The sequence below is a fragment of the Ambystoma mexicanum genome, chromosome 4p, assembly GCF_040938575.1.
Source record: "Ambystoma mexicanum isolate Mex_15411 chromosome 4p, UKY_AmexF1_1, whole genome shotgun sequence".
In the NCBI taxonomy this organism is placed as follows: Eukaryota; Metazoa; Chordata; class Amphibia; order Caudata; family Ambystomatidae; genus Ambystoma; species Ambystoma mexicanum.
In genome coordinates, this window is record NC_090927.1 from 1,086,395,506 (window position 1) to 1,086,416,253 (window position 20,748).

Consider the following 20,748-nt stretch of genomic DNA (forward strand, 5'->3'; position numbering starts at 1 on the left):
ATGTGTGGAGCAGATGAGCGTGTTGAACAGATGACTACGTAGAGCGGATGAGTAGTACGTAGAGCGGATGAGTAGTACGTACGTAGAGAGGATGAGTAGTACGAAGAGTGGACGAGCAGCATGTTGAGCAGATGAATATGTGGACCGGATGAGTGTGTAGTACGGGTGAGCGTACAGAACGGATGAGCATACAGTGCAGATGAGCGTACAGAACGGATGAGTATACAGAGCGGACGAGTATACAGAGTGGATGAGTGCGTAGGCAGACAGGAGTACATGCGCAGGGTAGACCGGAGTGCATGCGCGGAGAAGACAGGAGTGCATGCGTATGAAATACATGAGAGCATGCGTAGGGCACACTGGAGAATGAGGAATAGACTAGAGCACACAAAGCGGACTAGAGTGCGTGAGTGTGTCGAGCAGACAGGAATGTGTAGGACAATCCTGAACGCCTGAAGTGAATAAAAGGCATAGAACGGACCTGATTGCATAGAATTGTGTGACGTACATGATATGCTTTGGAATGCAGGGAACATTTGAAAAGGCATATATCATACCACACCCCACGCTTACTCTCTTCTTTACACCACCACTCAACTAGAACAAAGAGATACTATGACACCATTCGGTATAACTGTTCTCATATCAACATCTACCGCTCACTCCCCATCACTCTAAGTAAACACTGCTGGTTTCACACCCCCCAGCCAGGCGTTCTCCTCAGGCCTAACGCAGCCACACTCGGTCTGGATAAATCCTGCCAGAGCGAACACATACTCCTGATCTCTCAACCACCACACCTACCGCTAAGAAGCAGCTACCACACGAATTCCGCACCAGCTGCACACATACCTGGTGCGCACACGCACCTTTGAACTCTCTCTACTCTCTCTACTGACCTGAACTTCGATTCCCAAGGGCGTTCAACCTACGAGCGCCTTCAGACCATACCAATGGTATATAAGGCACTATATAAATGCAGAATAACAATAACAATCAGAGGTATTTTCATAATTATTCTCCTTCAAGGGCACAAGTTGGAGGGGATTAATTTTGCAAGAGATTTCTAGATGGATCTGTATCCTCGGATTTGATAGCAGTCATTGGTTTTCTTAGGTCTGTCAATTTGAGCCAAGGTGAAGCAATTGCCGTTGGTAAAGAAAGGGATGGGCTATCATTTTCGATTTTGTTATATTTGAACTATCTTTAGAGTAGTGTGGTAGTTTTTTTATTAGTACGTGTTTGACTTATTTGTAAGTAATATGAAATGAATTAGGGATGTTTAATCAGTTTTTAGCCTGTGATTTAAGAGTTTAAATATGGATGAATTATGAATATATTGGTGGAGGGTTATGTTGTTTTAGCTAATGTATTCCAAATTGTTTTGTTTTTAAAGAAAACAATGTATTGATGTTGTATGTATTGTGTATGAATGAAATGTTAAATGTTGTTAAAGGTTGAATTGCAGCCAAATAACAAATAATTTAAAAAATCCAAAAAAATCAATAGTCCCAGCTGGAGAAGCCACAGGAGTTACGGGAGCCCAGAAAACCCAATGAGGTAGGTGACATACCGAGGCCTTGTTCAAATAAATCTGACAGAGGGGCTTAGGACTTTGTGAAACCCGAATGGGCAAACGTCCTATGTGAGTCAAAGTGAAGGAGATACATACACTTAGTACAAAGGCTGAGAAATATGATGAAGTTAAGGGAGTCTGAGAAACCCGACTGGGTTAGAGCCCTATGCGAATTGCATTGATTAAGAGAAAGCAAGTCTGCCAGAGGTTTGTAGGACTTCAGGGAGTCCAAGAACCACAAATGTATTATAAAGAGAACTGCGTCAAAGGGGAACCTTGAGAGTTTCTGAGAAAAATCCTTGTTTTCCAGAGGAAGAGGGAAACATCTGGAGCATACTTTCTTTTGACCAGCAAAGTCTACAGTAAAGTTATGAACTGTCTTACTATACTGATAAACCTTGAACTTTGTGGAACTTTATAAAACTCTGCTTCCTGAGAAAAGGAAGAAGAACTTGTAAAACCAAAAAGACAGACGATTCCAAGTGTTGAACCAGGCATCTGTACTGTTTCCTTTCTCTTTTTGTTTGTTTTTTCCAAAGTGGTACTGCCAGTTATTTGGCTAGGAGTCTGACTTTTTACTTTAAGACATATAAATCCTTCTTCTGGTACGCCACACTTGCTTAATATTGATCAAGTTACAAAATGTTTTTGTACCTTAAGTACTAAATACCTCTATCATCTGTTGCCAGTTCTCTGAGAATGTAGTTCTCCTATACATTTTCAACCAGTTTGTATACGTAGGAACACATTTCGTCCTGGGTTCATGATAAAAGTCCAAATCATTACTAAAAGCCGTGCCAAAACTCTTCATTTCTTTTTGTTTTTACAATCTGACAAACATTGTTCTATTTCAAATTATGCAACTAGCTTACTTTATGTATTCTTGATACGGACACTGCTAAGACTGTTTTCATCCAATTAATACATTTTGAAGGATCTTCTAGCCAGGGAAAATATGTAATTTTTCAGTTTTAGTGATTCAGCTTCATTGATTGACTGATATTAAAAGTTAATAGTGCAGTGTTTGCCCGAAAGGTCATGTGTACCAAAGAGAAAGTACAAGATAATTACATGACATGTGATGGGCATAGAATAACAGTAAATATAATGGAAACAAAAACATCGACCAATTTGACTAATCAAACCGTCCTACAGAAAAATGGGGACCAATATCAAGGGGACACACCCAGACATCCAGCTAAATGTCCTTGTCCGGTCACATAGTATTCCCAGAAGCTCTATCATACTGGGACAGGGGAAACTAGTTTAAGCTTTTAAAACAGAAAAGAACAAACCTAGCCAGGAAAACAGGAAGTTACCTTGTGGAAAGGTGAAGGCATCAATGGCTGTGGTGAAGGCATCAATGGCTACTACTATCAGAAAGAGTTTCGAGAAGAGTTATTCTGGAATTAGATACCCTGACTGAGCCATCTTCCAGAAAAGGCACAAGAGGACATTGCAGCCTACACCTTACTTAGAAATACCAGGGCCAGAAAGTTATCCAAATCAATAGTCCCAGCTGAAGTTGCAAAAGAAACTGTGCTGTGACTGACCTTGTGACAGGGGGAAAACAGTTATATGCAAAGTGCTATCACAGCTGGCAGGTCCACTCATGAGGATATGTGGCCATAGAGAGGATTCTCTGGAGACCCTATACAGTTGTGCATGACCAAGTGCTCAACTATGCTGGGCACCATGTCATACAGAGTAACATGGGTGTTCGCCTGCTTTGGTCTCATCCGGAAAGCGCCGGAGCTTTGCCTCATCACCGTCCAACCAAAACCCCCACTACCCTATGGCGCCACCTTAACTTGACTGGATTGCCCGTTGTTCTGGTTCCACCACTCAATCTGCTGCAGTTACAAATCGAAGCACCACACCAAGATACTTTACATCTGTGACTCCTTTTCCTCTATGAGCCTTATGAGTATGCTAATGGAATGCTTCAGCGTGGGACATTTGGAAAGGTCTGTAACCTAAAGGTTGGATTTCAAAAATGTTGGATTGAAAATGTTTGCAATGTTAAGTACAAAAGGGAGCTCATTGATTGATCATATATTCATATTGGCACCCAATATGGCAAAAGTGGATAGCTTTGAAGTAATCGATCGGACTGAAAGTGATCATCTGCCACTGTCCATCTACGTTTTAGGAAACAACATGGGGGGATTTAAAGAGAATGTTGGCATCAACCAACAGCCGCTAGTGATTGTGGGCCATACCCGTAAATCAGTGAGATGGGCAAATGCTTTGACATGATCAAACAAGCAGTCCATTTACACTTCTATTCTGAATGATATTGGAACGATTAACAAATTGGGGACTACGGGTGCAGAAATTCTAGTGGAGTTTGCAAAACTCAAGATGAACATCTTACCACATGTGTCTGCCCCTGCTCATTTGACCAAACAGAAGCGTCTAGTTGTTGCTGGTTGGTGTGACGAAGTCTGTAGTGCTACCAAAAGAGAAATTGAACAATGCATAAACTCTCCTCTCGGTGTAGATAGGCTCAAGCTATGCTCCTTAAGAGCCAAAAACAAGAAGATTAATTGCTGACAAAGGGGTTTGCTGTTGAGAAATGGGGGCTCTTCACAATGCCCCCAGGAGGGGGATATTGTGTCATTCTGGAAATTGGTCTCCGATAGGGAGTTGAAAAGGTATCAAACTTTGAAGTGTTGTATTAAAATGGAGGATTGGTGGTCTCACTTATCTGCACTATACTGTTCCCTTGATCCATCTAATCCCCTCTATCTGCCTGCCTGGCTAGCCCATCCAATTTTCATCATTATGGTAAAAGAAGTGGAAGTAGCCATCGGCTCTAGCAAGAGCAACAAGGCCAATGGCCCTGATCTGATCCTAACAGACCTCTACAAGGATTAGGCTTCTTTTTGGGCGCCGATCCTGTTTAAACTTTTCAATGCTATTCTACTTCAGGAGAGGTTTCCAGAATCCTGGCGCAAAGAGATTATAGTTCCTATCCATAAGAAAGGAGTAAGACACTGACCGATTTCCCTCCTAGACAGCTCCGGAAAACTGTTTGCTTAAATTATGTTAAACCATTTGCAAGTATGGGTGGATGAAAATTGCTTGATTGGCGATTTCCAGGCTGTCTTTAGGAGGGGAAGAGGCATGGTATACCAATGTTTTTCTTGTTAATTCAAAAGTACAGTGTTTTGATGAAAATGAATGTGGATGTTTTATTTCTGGACTTAAAAACAGCATTCGTCTCTGTCTCAAGATGAACTCTAAGGCAGATGTTATTATCCCGGAAAGTCCCCCACTACTTGATTTCTATTGTCTCTAAATTATATTTTAATAGCAGGGCCCGAGTTCACTATGGGCTGTGTGGCAAAAAGACAAGATCCTTAAAGGTAGAAGCGGGGCTCAGACAGGGCGTTGTCCTGGTCCCCCTTCTATTTAACATTTATATTCAAGAAATAATTGATTCGTTAGTAAGTGGGTGTCAGGACTGTCCCAAGATGACTGCAGTAAAACTTCCGGTACTTTGCTATGCGGACGACGCAGTTTTAATCACTGCTACCCTGTGTGATCTGCAGAATTCTTTATCCATTTTATTGCATAAATTTAAAGGACTATGCCTGAAAGTGAACTCTGATAAAAACGAAATCAATGGTGTTCAGACCCCAGTTAGCGAAAGCTGTGACTATCCGAATTGGAGATTGAGGGTGCTTCAATTGAACAGGTCGACGGCTTTAACTACCTGGGAATAATGTTTCAGGAACGCCCTGGATGGACATCCCAGGTTGATAAAGCAGTTCCTAATTTAGAAAAGCTTAGTGGAGCCACCCTATCCTTCTTTACTCACAATGGTAGTGACGCTCGTCACACTCTGGCAAGTTTTACCAGCAGCTCTGTATGGTTCGGAACTATGGTGATACATGAACACCGTGAGGATGTCAGTAAGGGAAAATACATTTTTGAAGAAATTATCACTACTCTCATTGAGTGCTCCTACAGCGGTTGTTCATATGGAAATGGTACTATCCCAGTGAGCTCCACAGTCATGTCTAGAGGTGCCCTTTTTTGGACAAAATTGGGGAGTCACCCAGAGCTGGCGCATTACAGGGATGCATTGGTGCATTTGCTGGCTCTGGACAGGGAGAGGAGTTTGAAATGGTTTGCCCATGTTTAAGAGTCACTATATAAACGTGAGTGATGCAGCTGAGCTATGGGAAATCCGCAGTCAATCTCCTCCTCGAGTATTGTTTTTTTTTTAAAGCAGCCGTTAAGACTCAACTCATGTTGGCTGCAATAAAAGTTAAGTTGGGCACCATGCATCTTATTCAAGGGTCGAAGTTAGGATTTAATTCCTACCTAGAGATCATCTAAAGCTTCAGGAGAACCATCTCTGGTTCTGGAAGCACCTCAAGACCTTCCACTTTGCTTCTGCCTTCGCTCCCCCTCTCCCCTGCTGATCTGTTCTTTCTTGGCACAGTGCACCTGGCCACCCTCTGTCCTCTGGGCCCAGGTACCTGCTCACCCTCCCGCACTGCCTCCGGGCCACCCCTTGCACTGGGGTCTGTATCTGTACCCATACAGTCCCCCCACCCCTTTTCTCTTCCTGCATTAATCAGACCTACCCTGTCTGCTGCCTTAAACCCAGCACTTGCCAATTGCTGGCTGCACTACCACTGTTTGTTGCATTTATTTATTTATTTATTTATTTATTTATTTTTATTATTTATCTGTTTCTCCTTTGCTCCACAATTTCCACTTCTCCCCCCTTCCATGCACTTTTCCCCTCCCCCTCTCCCATGCACTTGCGTGTTCTCAATGTCACTGGGCCTAGTAAGACCATAGTTTTTTTCTCCCCTGTTCCCATCCCTTGCCACGCTCTGAAACACTTGTGTACGAGCGCGATAAAAAATAAAATATCAATATCAATATCACCCTCAGGTTGGGTTTTAAAAATCTCTGTATATGAGGCTCAGGCTGGATACTCTCCCAGTTGCTGCTTTTACAAACACGCACACAAACAGAGGTAATGAATCGGGATATTGTCCAATGTGTGGAGCTGTCAAAGAAATTGTTCTTCACTTTTTGCTAATCTGTGACTTGACCCTATGGTTAAGAAGAAGGTATTTAAGAACAATTTTGCGGGAAGTTGGCATTCGCTCGTAAAACTCTGCAATGTTATTTTTGATTGAAAGCCAGCACCCCACGGTTGTGTTTGCTACCGCCCGCTATACCCACAGAGCTTGGTTGCAGAGGACGAGAGTCTTGAAATGTGTTCTGTTAAGTTGTTGATTTAGTTTTAACAAAGGCTGCGAGCACTGCTCTCCTCGGGTGTTAAATTGTGTTGAGAATTTCTACCTATGAATATAGCCTTATTTTAGCCTCTTTACTGTTTCTGCAGTTCTTATATACTAACTTAAAGGTTATATACTGTGTTATTTCAGCCTTCTTATTGTTTCTGTAGTTAAGGTTTTACACCGAATATAAGTTGTTGAACGAAAATGAATAATGTCAGAAATAGAAAATATTGTAAAATAAACATGTTACATATTTCCTTGTACACTCTATTGCACGCTTCCCCCACCAACAGGTGTGACAAGGCATATGTACCTTTGCAGAGAGCATAACCAAAACAAGGCAATATTTGTACTTGCAATTTGCCAGGGTCACACAAGGAATCTGTCTTAAGAGTCCACCATGTCAGATCAGGCTTCAAATCTGGTGATTGCACTACAATCAGTAAAGAAATTGGTTGAAGGATGAAGGACTAGAATTCAGGAGCTGGGGAAGAAATAGGACAAAGGTTTAGGATGAAGGATGAGAACTAGAAGGAAGGAGGGGGAGTAGGATGAAGGAGGACAATGAGGTCAGGGAAGGACTATTGAAAAACGGGACTATGACAAAGGACACGATGAAGGACTATGACAAATGAAAAGGCCTATGATGGACTACTAAGGTGAATATAAAAGACTACAGAGTCGGACTATGAAAAAGGCAGCGGCATCTAACAAAGGACCATGGTAAATGAGAAGGACTTTGATGAAGAACAACAATGATGGAAGCCCTATGAACAAGGAGAAGGACCAGATGAGTGACTAGTATGAAGGGACATGACTATGATGAAATCGAAGGATTATAATTATGAAGCACTATGAAGATTGAGAAGGACTAGGATGAAGGACTATGATGACAGAGACAGAGAAGGAAGAAGATAAAGAAGAAGGGTTCTACTGTCGCGCTTCCAGTACAGTCAAAAGGCAAATGAAAGGCCCCTGATTGTAAGTCTCAACCACTTAGAAATAGACAGGTGAGAAAAAAGGCTAATGCAGGGTGTGGCCCAACTAAAACTCCAGCGAATAAAAATGCCCCAAATTCTGTGTTAAGAGATTCAAGATAATCGTCATTCACCAACTGGTGAGACTGCTTTAGGAGCAGACAACCTACACTCAGTGCCCAAGATCACAAGAGCGTGAGCGGGTGGTGCCAGCTTCCCTTTCCTCGCCGCAACCCAATGGAACTCTCTTCCACCCAACCTCAGGGGAATCTCCTCACACTCAGCCTTCCTCAAAGAAATCAAAACGCGACTGTGTATCTGAACTCCCTTAGGGTATACCTAGAGGGCTTTTATATGCACTGAACTATCTTGTTTGTACCATCTAAGCAATGATGTCATGTTTTAGACTATGCCTTCCATGTACATTGCTCCAACATTGCTACGCTTCTTGTAACCAGTAAGCAATCACGGAACGTGTAACTAAGTAACGTGTAACTAAGCCAATCTTCTGTAACAGCGCCTCGATGCCCGTGTGCTGCCAGTGCACTTTATAAATCCAAATAAATAAAGAAACATCCATTGTCACTGTGCTATTAAATGGAGAAACTACCAGCAAGCAACCAACACCCTATTAATAAGTATTGATCACAAGTGGGGTTTCAGAATGAGTTTCTTTTGATCAGTTCTCTATCTTGGGCATGTCCCTCTAGCAGTTGTAGAGATGGGCAACTTAAGTAACAGCAAGAGGTTCTACTGAAGAAGAAAGGTGGTGCCTTTTGAGTTGTGTGTGCCTTTGGGGTGTGCACTGGTCAGGTGCAAGATAACGAGGACTTGGAACTATTTCACCTTCATCTCCAACTCACAATACTTTTTGCACATCTTGGCAGCAATGGCAAGTGGCTGTCCACTCTTATGTTCTACTTTCATCCCATCGAAGACTATAGAATAGAGGGGCACATGTAGCAATTCACTCAGCCAACGCATTCCTTAGAGAAATGCCCGAGCCACTGGCCTGGTTCTGTAATTTGTTTGATTTTGGAGAACACTAATGCTGATGCAGCATAAAACACTTGCCCATAGATGGGCATAGAACATCTAACTAATGTCACATATTTACACAAAACATCCACCAGCAATGTCCCCGAAATCCCCGCCACCAGGACAGGAAGTGGAGAACCTACCTTGTAAAAGCACTTCTGCCAGTCAGATAATTTGCACCATGAGGTGGGCTTTTTGGTTAACCAGGCATTGCCCAGGATTGAGGGACATTATCTCAGGCTGCAGGGGTACCTCCTCTTCTTCACATATTTGAGTCCAGGTCACTTCCCTGATTTCTGTATGCACACGAGGGATTTGCCAGCTGTCATGCCAACTAAACATTCTGCTAGTCAACACCCTATCACTTCCCTCTCCCCTTTGCTTACAAGTTTTTGCCACAATGTGACGCTAAATCGCCAGTAGATGTCCCAAAATAAAAAATAAGCCGTGAAGTGGTGAAAAGACATAGCAGTGCAGGAAGGGTGCCAAGCTGTGCCTAGGATGCAGTTGGTGCTAATATGGCAACATAGAAGGTGATGTGGGGGATTGGACATGCATTAGAGTAGGTTGCTCGAAGGGGCAATACATTGGGGGCTTATGGATGGAGATCAGACTTGTCTCAGGGGTGGTTAAGATGGGTGATTAGACATTTGCTGGTGGCGTGAGCAAGCCAAAATCACAGCCGTGAATGGAGACCAGAGACATGATGTGGGGAGATGGCAAAGAGGGGAATAGCAGCAGGAGTACAAAGGCGGAGCAGATGTGCTCTGCTGTGCAGCAGGTATGGCCGCCATAGATGGCATCATGGACTTCAGAGACATACAAGGATGCGAGGGTGGGCAGAGCAGCGAATGGCAAGTATTGGGCATATGCCAGAACGAGAGGTGGGACATGCAAGCAGGTGTAGATGAAAGCGAAGGTGAAATAAAAACTTCTTCAGGATATCGGGTGCAAAACGTCCTTTCTCAAGCATCAATGGGGAGCAATAGTTCAGCCATTGTAATCAATAAGGTCAAGTTTCAATTATGCACCTACCAGTCATCAATTACTAAGGTTTGCTCTATTAAGGAGTATGTAGGTCCCAGTATGTGCTTAGAACACGCCTTGCAGAAATATTGCAACTGGGCTATACGAGCAAATCGAAGTTTGTAGATTCTTTATGAATACAAATGTGGATTGTGTTTCTTTGTGATGAAAAGGCCATAGATGTATTCCACAGTTCTCTGTGTCACATGACATGTTCAGCTCGCAGGTAAAGGGTGTGTCCTGATATATTTTCACACAGGCAAAAGATCTAGTCCCAATGTAAGTACCCCCAAGGTACTACCTTGCCAGAAGGTGGCTAACCCAGTTCCCTGCATAGATCAGAACCTCTGTGATTCTACTTCTCTATTAACATGGAATTCTGCTGGGGCTCGTAATAGCGTAATAGACTGGGCGATAGTCATTATCGTGGTTGCCTCAGGCCATTAGTTGGGGAAGGATCAACTTATGGCCCAAACGCTCCCAAGATCTATTAGGCTATTGGCACATAGTGGTAATAGCAATATATTAAACTAAATTGAATTAATAGTGAGTCAAGTTAATAGACAAACTGAGTTAGTGAAATAAAAAAGGTTATATTTTGTTGTATTTCAATAGCTAATGTGTCTTCATAATTTAATTGCAAACTTGGTAAAACTGGAGCAGGTTTAACAATAGCATTCATTAGGTGTCATATAAAAGTAAATGGTTTCTCTGTATTAAAGTCAAAGCATTTTCCCACAGTTTACCATTCTCTTTGGTGTGTTAAATAGGATTCTGTAGCAAAAAAGTACTGTTGAACAAGGAAGTGTCTTTTTGAGAGAAATCTTGCTTGGAAATTGCATTGTTGTTTCCCTGCCTGCTTTAAAGACAATGGGGTCATTACGAGTTTGGAGGTAGCCATGCCATTTTTACCGGCATGGCTACCCCCAAAACCGGGTCCCGAAAAATGTGAATTACCGGGCCATTCTGACATTTGCGGGCCCGGTAATTCCCATTTTTGGGACCCGGACCTGGTAAGTCCCCATTCCCCTTTGAGCCCCCATAGGGCTCATTGGAAATGGGAAGGATGCTCACAACGGTCCTGTTAATGACGGGACCACTGTTAGCATCCTGGTCTGCTCGCGGGTGCTTTACCGGCACCGTTGTTGCCTCACCGCAACACTTGTAATGAGGCCCAATATGTTCAGAATGCAGCCAATACCAATAGTTATTGACTGCATTCTAAACATTCTTATTGGATGAGAGGAGGTAAATAATGATCTTCATATGCTAATTATGATTATTGACATTGATTGGCATCTCTGTGTTGCATGGACGTGGTGCGTTTCCTCAAGGTAGCTTCAGAACTTTGATAATGGAATACATTTTGTATGTCAAGCTTCATGCCTCCATTTCTAATCTTTCTACCTGTAGCTACTATTTGTACACAATTAATGGCACTCTGTGAATGGGATTAAAATAACCCAGGCCTCATATGTTTACTCAAATCTGTTGGAGAATTGCCTGAGCCGATAATTGAGTTTTTTCCTACAATAAGGAAAACAATACGTTGTTTTACAGGTAAAAATTCATGAAGAAATGTGAGCATTAGAGAGATTGTCAAAATAATGGAAAAGGATCCAGAAGAATAACGATTAAATAGAAGCCGATAGTATTGGTACGCAATGTTAACACAACGATGTGAATAGCTAAGAGAAACAACTAAATGTTAACTGATGATAAATTGAATAGTCGGGTATTGATGATGATGTTTTTTCAACCATAGATTATTCCCTTGAAGAATCTCCTTGGAATGTATGGCAGGAGAGAAACATTATCATGTTGGGAGGCTATGATTGCAAGTTGGGGGCAACCAATAGGATGATTACAGCGTTACAACAATGAACAGCTAGCGGGTAGCGATGGTCCAATATAGCCACTTGCATGTTTGTAGGAAAATGCATCTAGAATTTAAAACTCACTTATATTCAGCTGTATAATGAAAGACCACTTAAATACAACTTGGGTAGTGCAAGGAAAACCAGTTACACACTAAGCTAGTATAAGATAGTAAGGTAATAAGAGTGGTGGAGTTTTACTGGAATACAGTAATGGCTGTACTGCGTGGCCACCCCCCGCCCAGTCTGGGCTCTCGCTGGAATGCTAATTATTCAAAAAGGAATACTTGTCTTTAACTTCTAAAGCACCGCATCATGTTGCTTGCCAAATTTGCGGCATGCTGCCTGTTCCCAACATATCTTGTTAGCTGAGGTTACTGCCTTAACTACAAAATAAGCAGAAAAGCAAAGAATGGCCCCTGCACATCTGCTCATTGATGCAGCACTAATGAGGGTTCCTTGCTGCTTTTTATAAAACGAAGAAGCATTTTCGAGGACTTATGACCACAAATCTTTATATTTGATTTTAAAAAAAAGTCTGGTAAAGGCAGTCTTGATGCTCATTTCACTTTTCACAACATTTACCAAAAATTAAAGGGTTTGTAAACCTAAACCATATATCCCAATTAGAGCAGCATCAAGATCGATGAGGATGAAATGTTTGCAACATTTATTCACTCCTATGGGGTCAGAGGGCTTTGGAGATAAGCAAGCCTTGCACACCCAACCCTCCATGCACAGATGTCCTGGGTGGAAAAGATATATTATATATGATAGGATGCCTGTCGAAATACATGTCGCCTCACAGTCAAAGGCAAGTAGTGTAAGTGAGCTGCCCCCACTCCTTCTCCAAAAAGTGGCAGTCATCCTAGACCAGGTATTACATGGGTTTGTAAAACACAGCTGTGCTTTTTTAAGCCACAGCTTTCATCTCGTGTTATCAGTGAATTTATGAACGGTGGTGAGAAGTCTTGCTATGTCCGAGAGGGAAGGTGAAGGCACAGCCATGGCAGGGGTGGGTAGTAGAGGTGGGCGAGATCTTCCCTTCCAGGCAACGTTTAGTGTGCAGGTGATTCCTTTCTGGTTATTCTTAGAGGTTGTTGTGACATGAAACGTGGCCAGCCCACCTTCAGGGGAGAGCCACCTTAAAAAAGAAACGAAGGAAACCAAAGGACACAGGGAGCGGAAGGGAGGAGGAGGAGGGGCTAGCAAAGCCCAGGCAGACAAGCTGTAGAGGGAATAAAGAGAGGTTGTAGATTCCCTTGTTTCTGCATATTATTTGCACAGTGCACGAGGCCTAGAAGATCGGGACTCCACGGGGAGAGGCGAAGCCAGTCACAACAACTGGCAATGAAGGGAAAGGCCCAAGCGTGTACATGAGTGGAACGCCCATGTCTGAAATTTTCGGATCACTGACATCCAAATAAGGTACAGCGGGACAGACGTCGTGCATGCCGTGAACGGGGGAGAGGACCAGAGCGCAGCACACCCAGCCTGCGAAGTGCCGTGTTTGAGGGAGAGGACCAGAGCGCAGCACACCCAGCCTGCAAAGTGCCGTGTTTGAGGGAGAGGACCAGAGCGCAGCACACCCAGGCTGCGAAGTGCTGTGTTTGAGGGAGAGGACCAGAGCGCAGCACACCCAGCCTGTGAAGCGCCATGTCGAGGGAGAGGACCGGAGCACAACAAACCCTGCCAGCACATTGCCGTGTGCAGCAGATGCCCAGCGAGGGACCCGAGATACTCTCCAATGTAAGCAGAGTGGCCCTGGAGTTGACTGGCCCTCCACCAGTGCTTGTGAGGAGTGGGGACGTACCCACACAGCGCACAGGAAAGGGGTGAGAGACGCACCCAGCGGTGAACCAAGCATGCGCCAGTGCGCAGCAACAGCCCATGTCAAAAAGGATGACTGAAGAGGCCATCCTGGAGTCATCCGATGATCATCGAACTACATTAGAAGTCATTTCCACATCATCAGAAGTCATCAAGCTGTTAAAGTCATCAGCAAATGTCTCCGAATGGTGGGCGATGATTTGGGGATGAGCTTAGGATGACTTGCTGATTATGCCAGCATCATCCCTATTTTAGAAAACTCTTTGTTCTTGATGATTTTAGGATGACTTGCCGATTACTTCAAGAGCATCACCATGTTTGTTCCTGATGATTTGGGGATGATTCTGGGATGACTTGCCGATTACTTCAAGAGCATCAATATGTTTTTCCCTGATGATTTGGGGATGATTCTGGGATGACATGCTGATGACTTCAAGAGCATCGCCATGAAACGTGTTTGTTTTTGATGATTTGGGGATGGCTTACTGATTACTTCAGAGCATCACAGAGTTTGTAGGATGATTTGCGGACTAATACTGTATGTCATTCAGCTTTTGCTTAGTTGCACTTGTGCTGAATGATTTGCGAATGCTTTGCTAAGCACACTTTTTTGGCATTCTTTTTAATTGCATGTAAAAAGCATGATATGGATATGATCATGTATAAAAGTGTTGAAGCATTCACCAGAAATCACACTTAAAAAGCATACATGCTACAGAAATAGTTTTCTTGCAGTAATAAGTGACTAACGCATATGTAGGGGAATGCACCGCTAAGTACAGCAGTGAAGGTCAGCAGGGAAAGCAGAAAATGAAAGGCAGGCAACGGAAAAAAGGAATCAGGGAAGGAAGCAGAGCAAAGGTAGCAGGTAGGCAAGGAGGGAATGGTAACGAAAATCAGAGGAAGGGCAGCCAGAAGGAAAGAGAAGTGAGAACACGCCAGTAGAAGGGATACACAAGCGTCTTACTTAGGGAGGTAGAGGATTGCAAAGCATCAGCTGGCTGCAGTTTCAGGATGTAAATACGAAGCGCGAATGCCATCTTGGAATATACTAGACTGGTAAACGGTTGTTTCAGGGCAAACGTGATGGAACACAGAGTGTATCCATTTCCATCGGTGCCACAGCGAATTCTGAAGTTATTAACGCTCAGAAGACTGCTTTGAAAAAAACACTGGCAGGCACTTTGAGTGCACCGTTTGATGGGATGGCTTGATTAATACGAGCTCAAAGAGTTCCCATAAGAAGGTATTTTGGGGCAAGCGCAGGATCTGGGTGTAAATGGCTATGGGGATTAGCATGGCCATGGCCAGTCAATAAGTGGGCAAATAACCAAACATCTGCATGCTTTGTGTCCCTCCTTTTATGACATTCCCCCCTAGCTGTACTCTATTCCAATAGTTTCAGTGACACCCGATAGCCCTCAACTGACTCTCTGGGCAGGGTCAGGGCGCCCATCCGACTTCCTGGCTGGTTCTCAGGTTCTCCTTCCCTGTTACTCCCTGGGCTGGATCTCCACCTGACACCATTGCTCACTGGTAGGGGCAGTGGACCAAGTTGTGTCTTCTCCCACTGTTACCGCAGTGTGATATCCTGCGCAATTTGCCTTATTGTTCTTGTCTACGCTGTTAGTTAGTCTGATGGCCAGAAAGTAGGTGCCTTTAACTTTTTTTTTTTTTTTTAAATTGTAGAAAGTTACAAGCCACGCAAAGACACAATCAGTTGGCAATACATCATTTGCAGGCATCACTGGCGGCACTTACCAGGACCGATTAATTACCAGAATCAGTGGAGAAGTCGTTGGGAATGGACACTGGATCATCCACACAACAGAAGGTGATATTCCCCTCATAACAGAACCGTTCCCAATTTAAAAACCGTAGTTAACTTACTTAATTTTGAGAGTACCTTTTCCGCATTGAATGGACACCATATATAGATGGTGGCCGTTACGCGAGAGCTGTTGGTGTATCAATTCGCTACTGCATGAACAAATTCTATTCTAGACTAATAAGTCATTTGTTTCTAATACATTTTAAAACCTGTCCCTCACATTCATTGCACATTGGCCATTCCTGGTTTCCAAGCAGAATAGGGGTAATTAAAGGCAGGGAGTGGGTATTATCTTTGGGGTGTTGTATATTTGTTAGTCCATTCGAGTATTTAACAAATCAGTGATGCATGGTTTTCAGGCAGGAGGCGTTGGGTCACCCATGTAAGCAAGGTGTGCTTTGGCATATCTGGGGTCATGTGTTTCCGGACCTTCTGGTTATGTTAATTAGCAAAGGGTTTAAAAGACTATTTCCCCACATCCACTTGTGCTTTCTATTTCTAACTGTGTGATAGTTTCTAATTTAAAAGTCAAACTGTTGTATCTACACAATGAATCTGTCAATCTTGTTTCTGCATGATTGCCCTGTCTCCCATCCCCACCGACTCAGTGCCTGGCTCAACATCTCCTCAAAGACATATTAACACCTTTGACCATTAAAGACCATAAATATTCTGAATGCAGCCACAGAAAACCATGATTCATTTTCAGTTCAAATCTATCTTTTAAGCCTGTTTCAACCGTTGTGTACAAATGCATTTAAATGTAGTGACAAATTTGTAGGTTGACATTTTAACATTTGTTAATCCTGTATTTATTCTACAATAAGTAATTTAACAATGCCTATTCTGATATCCATTTATATTCATATATCCTTTCTTTTTTTTGTAGAATGTTTGAGATCTGTCTGCACGGCTAACAGTTGGCCTACTATGGACGGCCAGGTGATGAGAAGGAAGCTTGCCACCAAAATCTGCAATGCCAGAAGAGGCCTAAAGAAGACACCGCCTTTCGAAATGCAGGATCGATGATTATTCGTTTGTATTTTTGCAAACTGATTTATTCTTATAGAATACAGCTATGCCGTTAAACTGCATTTGTTAAATAAAACATTTTTTGAACACTTTCTGAGCCTATGTTTGATTGAAGACATCTTATAGCCACAGCAATACTATAATAAAATATCAACAATGTATAGCTGCAGTATTTTACTACCATAATAATGTTGGCTGCTCTCAGTGATATTGGGTGAAGTGACTGGCGGCAGTCTGTCATGCAGGTAGACCTTTAACAGATTCTGTTTAGGTCACTGGAAGTGTGTGTTTCAATGCAGTGCTTTGTAATTTTGGGTGTGAGGCCCTGTTGGCTAGAGGTTAGAATTGAAATTAGGGAGTTTACAGGTTGGTTCGTGACATGGGAGGGGGCGGTTGTAGTTTTGTGCACTAAATCAGTGAACTTGGTTAACAACATTTGGGTGCTCGAGCAAAGATGGACAGTGACAGCTGCAAAATTCATTAGATTTATTTCCAGTAAACTATCCATAAGTCTAACGAGTCATTCTAAAGTAATGCCACCAATCTTACTCAAAAGGAATACATCCTTGGGTAATCAAACCCCTTTTCCTAAATGTTTTGAAAGCATCTTGAAATCTTTTAAACTCATCATGGAGTGGTCTGCAAGAATCATTCACAATTCAAAACCCATCCTAAAGTTCTCATGCAACCATCCTGAAGTAATCCCCACCCATCCTGAAGTTGTCATGGAGTCATCCTAGAGTAATCCAAAATCATCCTGGAGTAATCCCCACCCATCCTGAAGTTGTCATGAAGTCATCCTGGAGTAATCCTGAAGTTGTCATGGAGTCATCCTAGAGTAATCTGAAGTCATCCTGGAGTAATCCCAACTCGTCCTGAAGTTGTCATGGAGTCATCTGAAGTCATCCAGGAGTAATCCCCACTCATCCTGAAGTTGTCATGGAGTCATCCTGGAGTAATCCAAGATCATCACTGGAAGTAATCCAAACTCATCCTGGAGTAGTTTCTGTGATAACTCTAGAGTCATCATGTCATTACATATTTTGGCCTGTGGGAATACTTCGGATGATCTTCCTGAACTATCCATGGATGACTCTAGAATGGAGTCATCGGATGACTCCAGAATGAGATGATCTTCCTTTTTGACTTGGGAGGAGCATGGGACTGACACCTGGCAAGCCCCATCAGGGAAGGCAGAGGAAATACAGGATACAACGCCAAGGGAGCGCACCGCCAGTAAGAGGGAGCACAAACAACCCAAAGTACAGACAATAAACGTGCTGCAGCAGGGCATGGGAGCACAAGTATAAAAGAAGCCAAGGGGCAAATACACAGCAGTACACGGTAAGGAGAAAGTGAGCAAGGTGGGGGAGGAAGGACAAGACACCCACCAGGCAAGCCACATACACCGCCAGATTTTTCTTCATGACACACACATGCCACATTAAAAGAGAGAAAGCAGCAACCATTACGATCATCCCAAGACACAGTCCACCCACTACACCACCAGTGAAGCACCCCACGGGACAACCGAGGGACGATTGCCCCACCAGACCCTCCCAGCAAACCAACAGGACGCACTACCGCATGCGCACCGTGCGCACTACAGATGAAGAAGGCATGGGCCCAACAGACGACACCAAGGGAAGACTTCTGAAGTGAGGACGGCAAAGAACACACATGATAGACTGATAAGGAGTGCGCACACAGCATGAAGCAAACCACAAACAATTCAAGGATCAAGACAGTTAATAGCCTGCTGAGGACACCAAGAGTATGATATCTGAGGAGCGCACGAGGATAGAAAAGTACAGGTACAGAGTAACATGGCAGGAGACAGACGGATCGACAGTGAGGCCATCAGACGACAAGAAAGCAGAAACGCAAGGTGCATGTGATGGGGAGATCTTGATGACCCCGAGGTAACGAGAAAGCTGGCGACGGCAAACGCGACAGCCACAAGAGAGACTGCCCAAGGAGGGGGCCACAAGTGAGACTCCCTGAGGAGAGGGCCACAACAGAGATTGCCCAATGAGGGGGCCAAGGAAGATATTGCCCAAGGAGGGGACCAAGGAAGAATACTGCCCAAGGAGTGGGCCAAAGAAGAATACTGCCCAAGGAGTGGGCCAAGGAAGAATACTGCCCAAGGAGGGGGCCAAGGAAGAATATTGCCCAAGGAGGGGGCCGAGGAAGAATGTGCCCAAGGAGAGGGCCGTATGAGGTACAGAATGTAGGAGAAGGCAGACTCAGGACTGCTGGAGGCAAGAGCACCTAAGGGTGAGGAGGACCCACAGGACGCCCTATAAGGGAAGGAAAGACCCAGTGAATGAGGAGACTGATCAGGGCAGGAGAAGCGGACGGAGGCCGCTGGGAAGACGCGCCAGGGTGAGAAAGACTAAATGCGGTGTAGCAGCTGACACAGAAGAGGCAGCGCCCAGTACTAACCGGGAAGCAAAGGAGGGTCAACAAACGAAGCGAGGCACCACCAAGGAACCAGAGCACAACCCAGGAACGAAAGACCGCAGGACACAACCATGCATACCCGACAAGACGACCGGAGACGGAGCATGCAGCGTCTACCCACAGAGACCCCCGCATTCAAGCCCTTAAGACCAACAAGACAAGGGCTTTTAAAGAAGCTCATCCACACCCACAAAGAAGAACAAGCAAGAGCACCCACAAACACAACATCCCAGAGACAGCACAGACAATGGCACCACGCGGCAGAAAAGAGAGTGGGGGCAAGACTCTGCAAAGGCACACCCAACACATGGAATGGCCAGCTACCAATCAGACATGCCCAATAGAGTGAACGGACAAAGGAGGCACCACACCCAAACACAAGTCCGCACTGCCTGGTGACGTACCATCATCATCGAGTGACGTTGAAAAGACACAGTACAAGACAAGAACAGAAACCCATCAGAACAAACACGAGAGCCAAGTGAGGAGCATTGCCAGACACTGCAGCATGCCTCTATGCTAGAGGCTCCTCAAGGACTGCAAAGGGAGAGGAGAGGGCACTCCCTACTGGAACCAATGGACAAAATACAGACATTAGACTACTGGAACCAATAGACAAAATACAGACAGTAGACTGCAAGAAAGGTGGAGGCAAACACTGGGTCCTCCCAGCCGGAACCTCGACCACAGCATCCTCTGTTACCAGCACAACCGTTGCAGCCGATCAGCAGCCGCCCCTCCCCCCCGAGAAGGAGCTAGAGACAAAGATGGGCCCCAGCCACCAAGAAGGACATGTACAGCACAGGCAGGTGCATCAACAACGTCACCAGCCTAAAGAAGGTGCTAGCAGACCGACCGGGCAAGCGTCAACAGCCACCACGACGATAATGGGCTGGCAAGGGCCCCAAGTGGACAACCAACCAAACAGCATGCCCAGGCCGGTACCAGCACCACAGAGACCCCGGCCGCCACTATGGCATCCAATACACATCCTACCACGCAGGCAGCCTACACTCTAACCGCGATGATCCCAGGGGACGGAAAGGCAGTCGCGGACACCTAGATATATGACTATGATGAAAATCTGAATACTCACTACGACCAGAACACAGAGCGATACCCCAATGCAGGACTCCAGGACAACTATAACCCTGTCCACACAGCACACGTACTTAGGGGGGTGGGAAACAAACTTACCTCCCAGCCCCTACAACAGCAGCACTCGAACGCCAAGGCCACCAGTGCAGAGGCTGAGTGAAACTGGAAAGAGAAACACACCGGAACACACGAGTAGAAACACCAACCCCTACAAAGATGATAAGCAAGGGGAGGGTGTTGTGACATGAAACGTGGCCAGCCCACCTTAAGGGGAGAGCCACCTTAAAGAAGAGAGGAAGGAAACCAAAGGACACAGGAGGCGGAAGGGAGGAGGGGGAAGGGCTAGCAGAGCCCAGGCAGACAAGCTGTAGAGGGAATAAAGAGAGGTTGTAGATTCCCTTGTTTCTGCATATTATTTGCACAGTGCACGAGGCCTAGAAGATTGGGACTCCACGGGGAGAGGCAAACCCAGTCACAACAGAGGTGAGGTAGGTTGGGTACCCCCACGCCCCTCCCATCCTAGATTATTGGTTGCGATGGTAGTGGTCCTGGTGCTGTGTTTGGGCCGTATACTTGGGATTGTTACCAGTTAGAAGTGTTTTCCTGTTGGATCTGTGATTTACAATTTTGTGGCGAGTGGGATTTCTTTACTGAAAGATCAACCTGCCTCTATAACCCTTTTGTGTGGGTTGTATGATAGCCTATATTGTTCTAGGAGAACCAGCGA

The 20,748-nt window shown here is 44.5% G+C and overlaps 1 long non-coding RNA gene across 1 annotated transcript; it reads left to right on the plus strand.

The window, feature by feature from the left end:
- The first annotated feature begins 15,158 nt into the window (after nucleotides 1–15,158).
- Nucleotides 15,159–16,552, plus strand: LOC138452656 (uncharacterized). Its single transcript, XR_011260295.1, has 2 exons — nucleotides 15,159–15,431; nucleotides 16,318–16,552. It is a non-coding gene; the product is annotated as an uncharacterized lncRNA (long non-coding RNA).
- The last annotated feature ends 4,196 nt before the right edge of the window (nucleotides 16,553–20,748 follow it).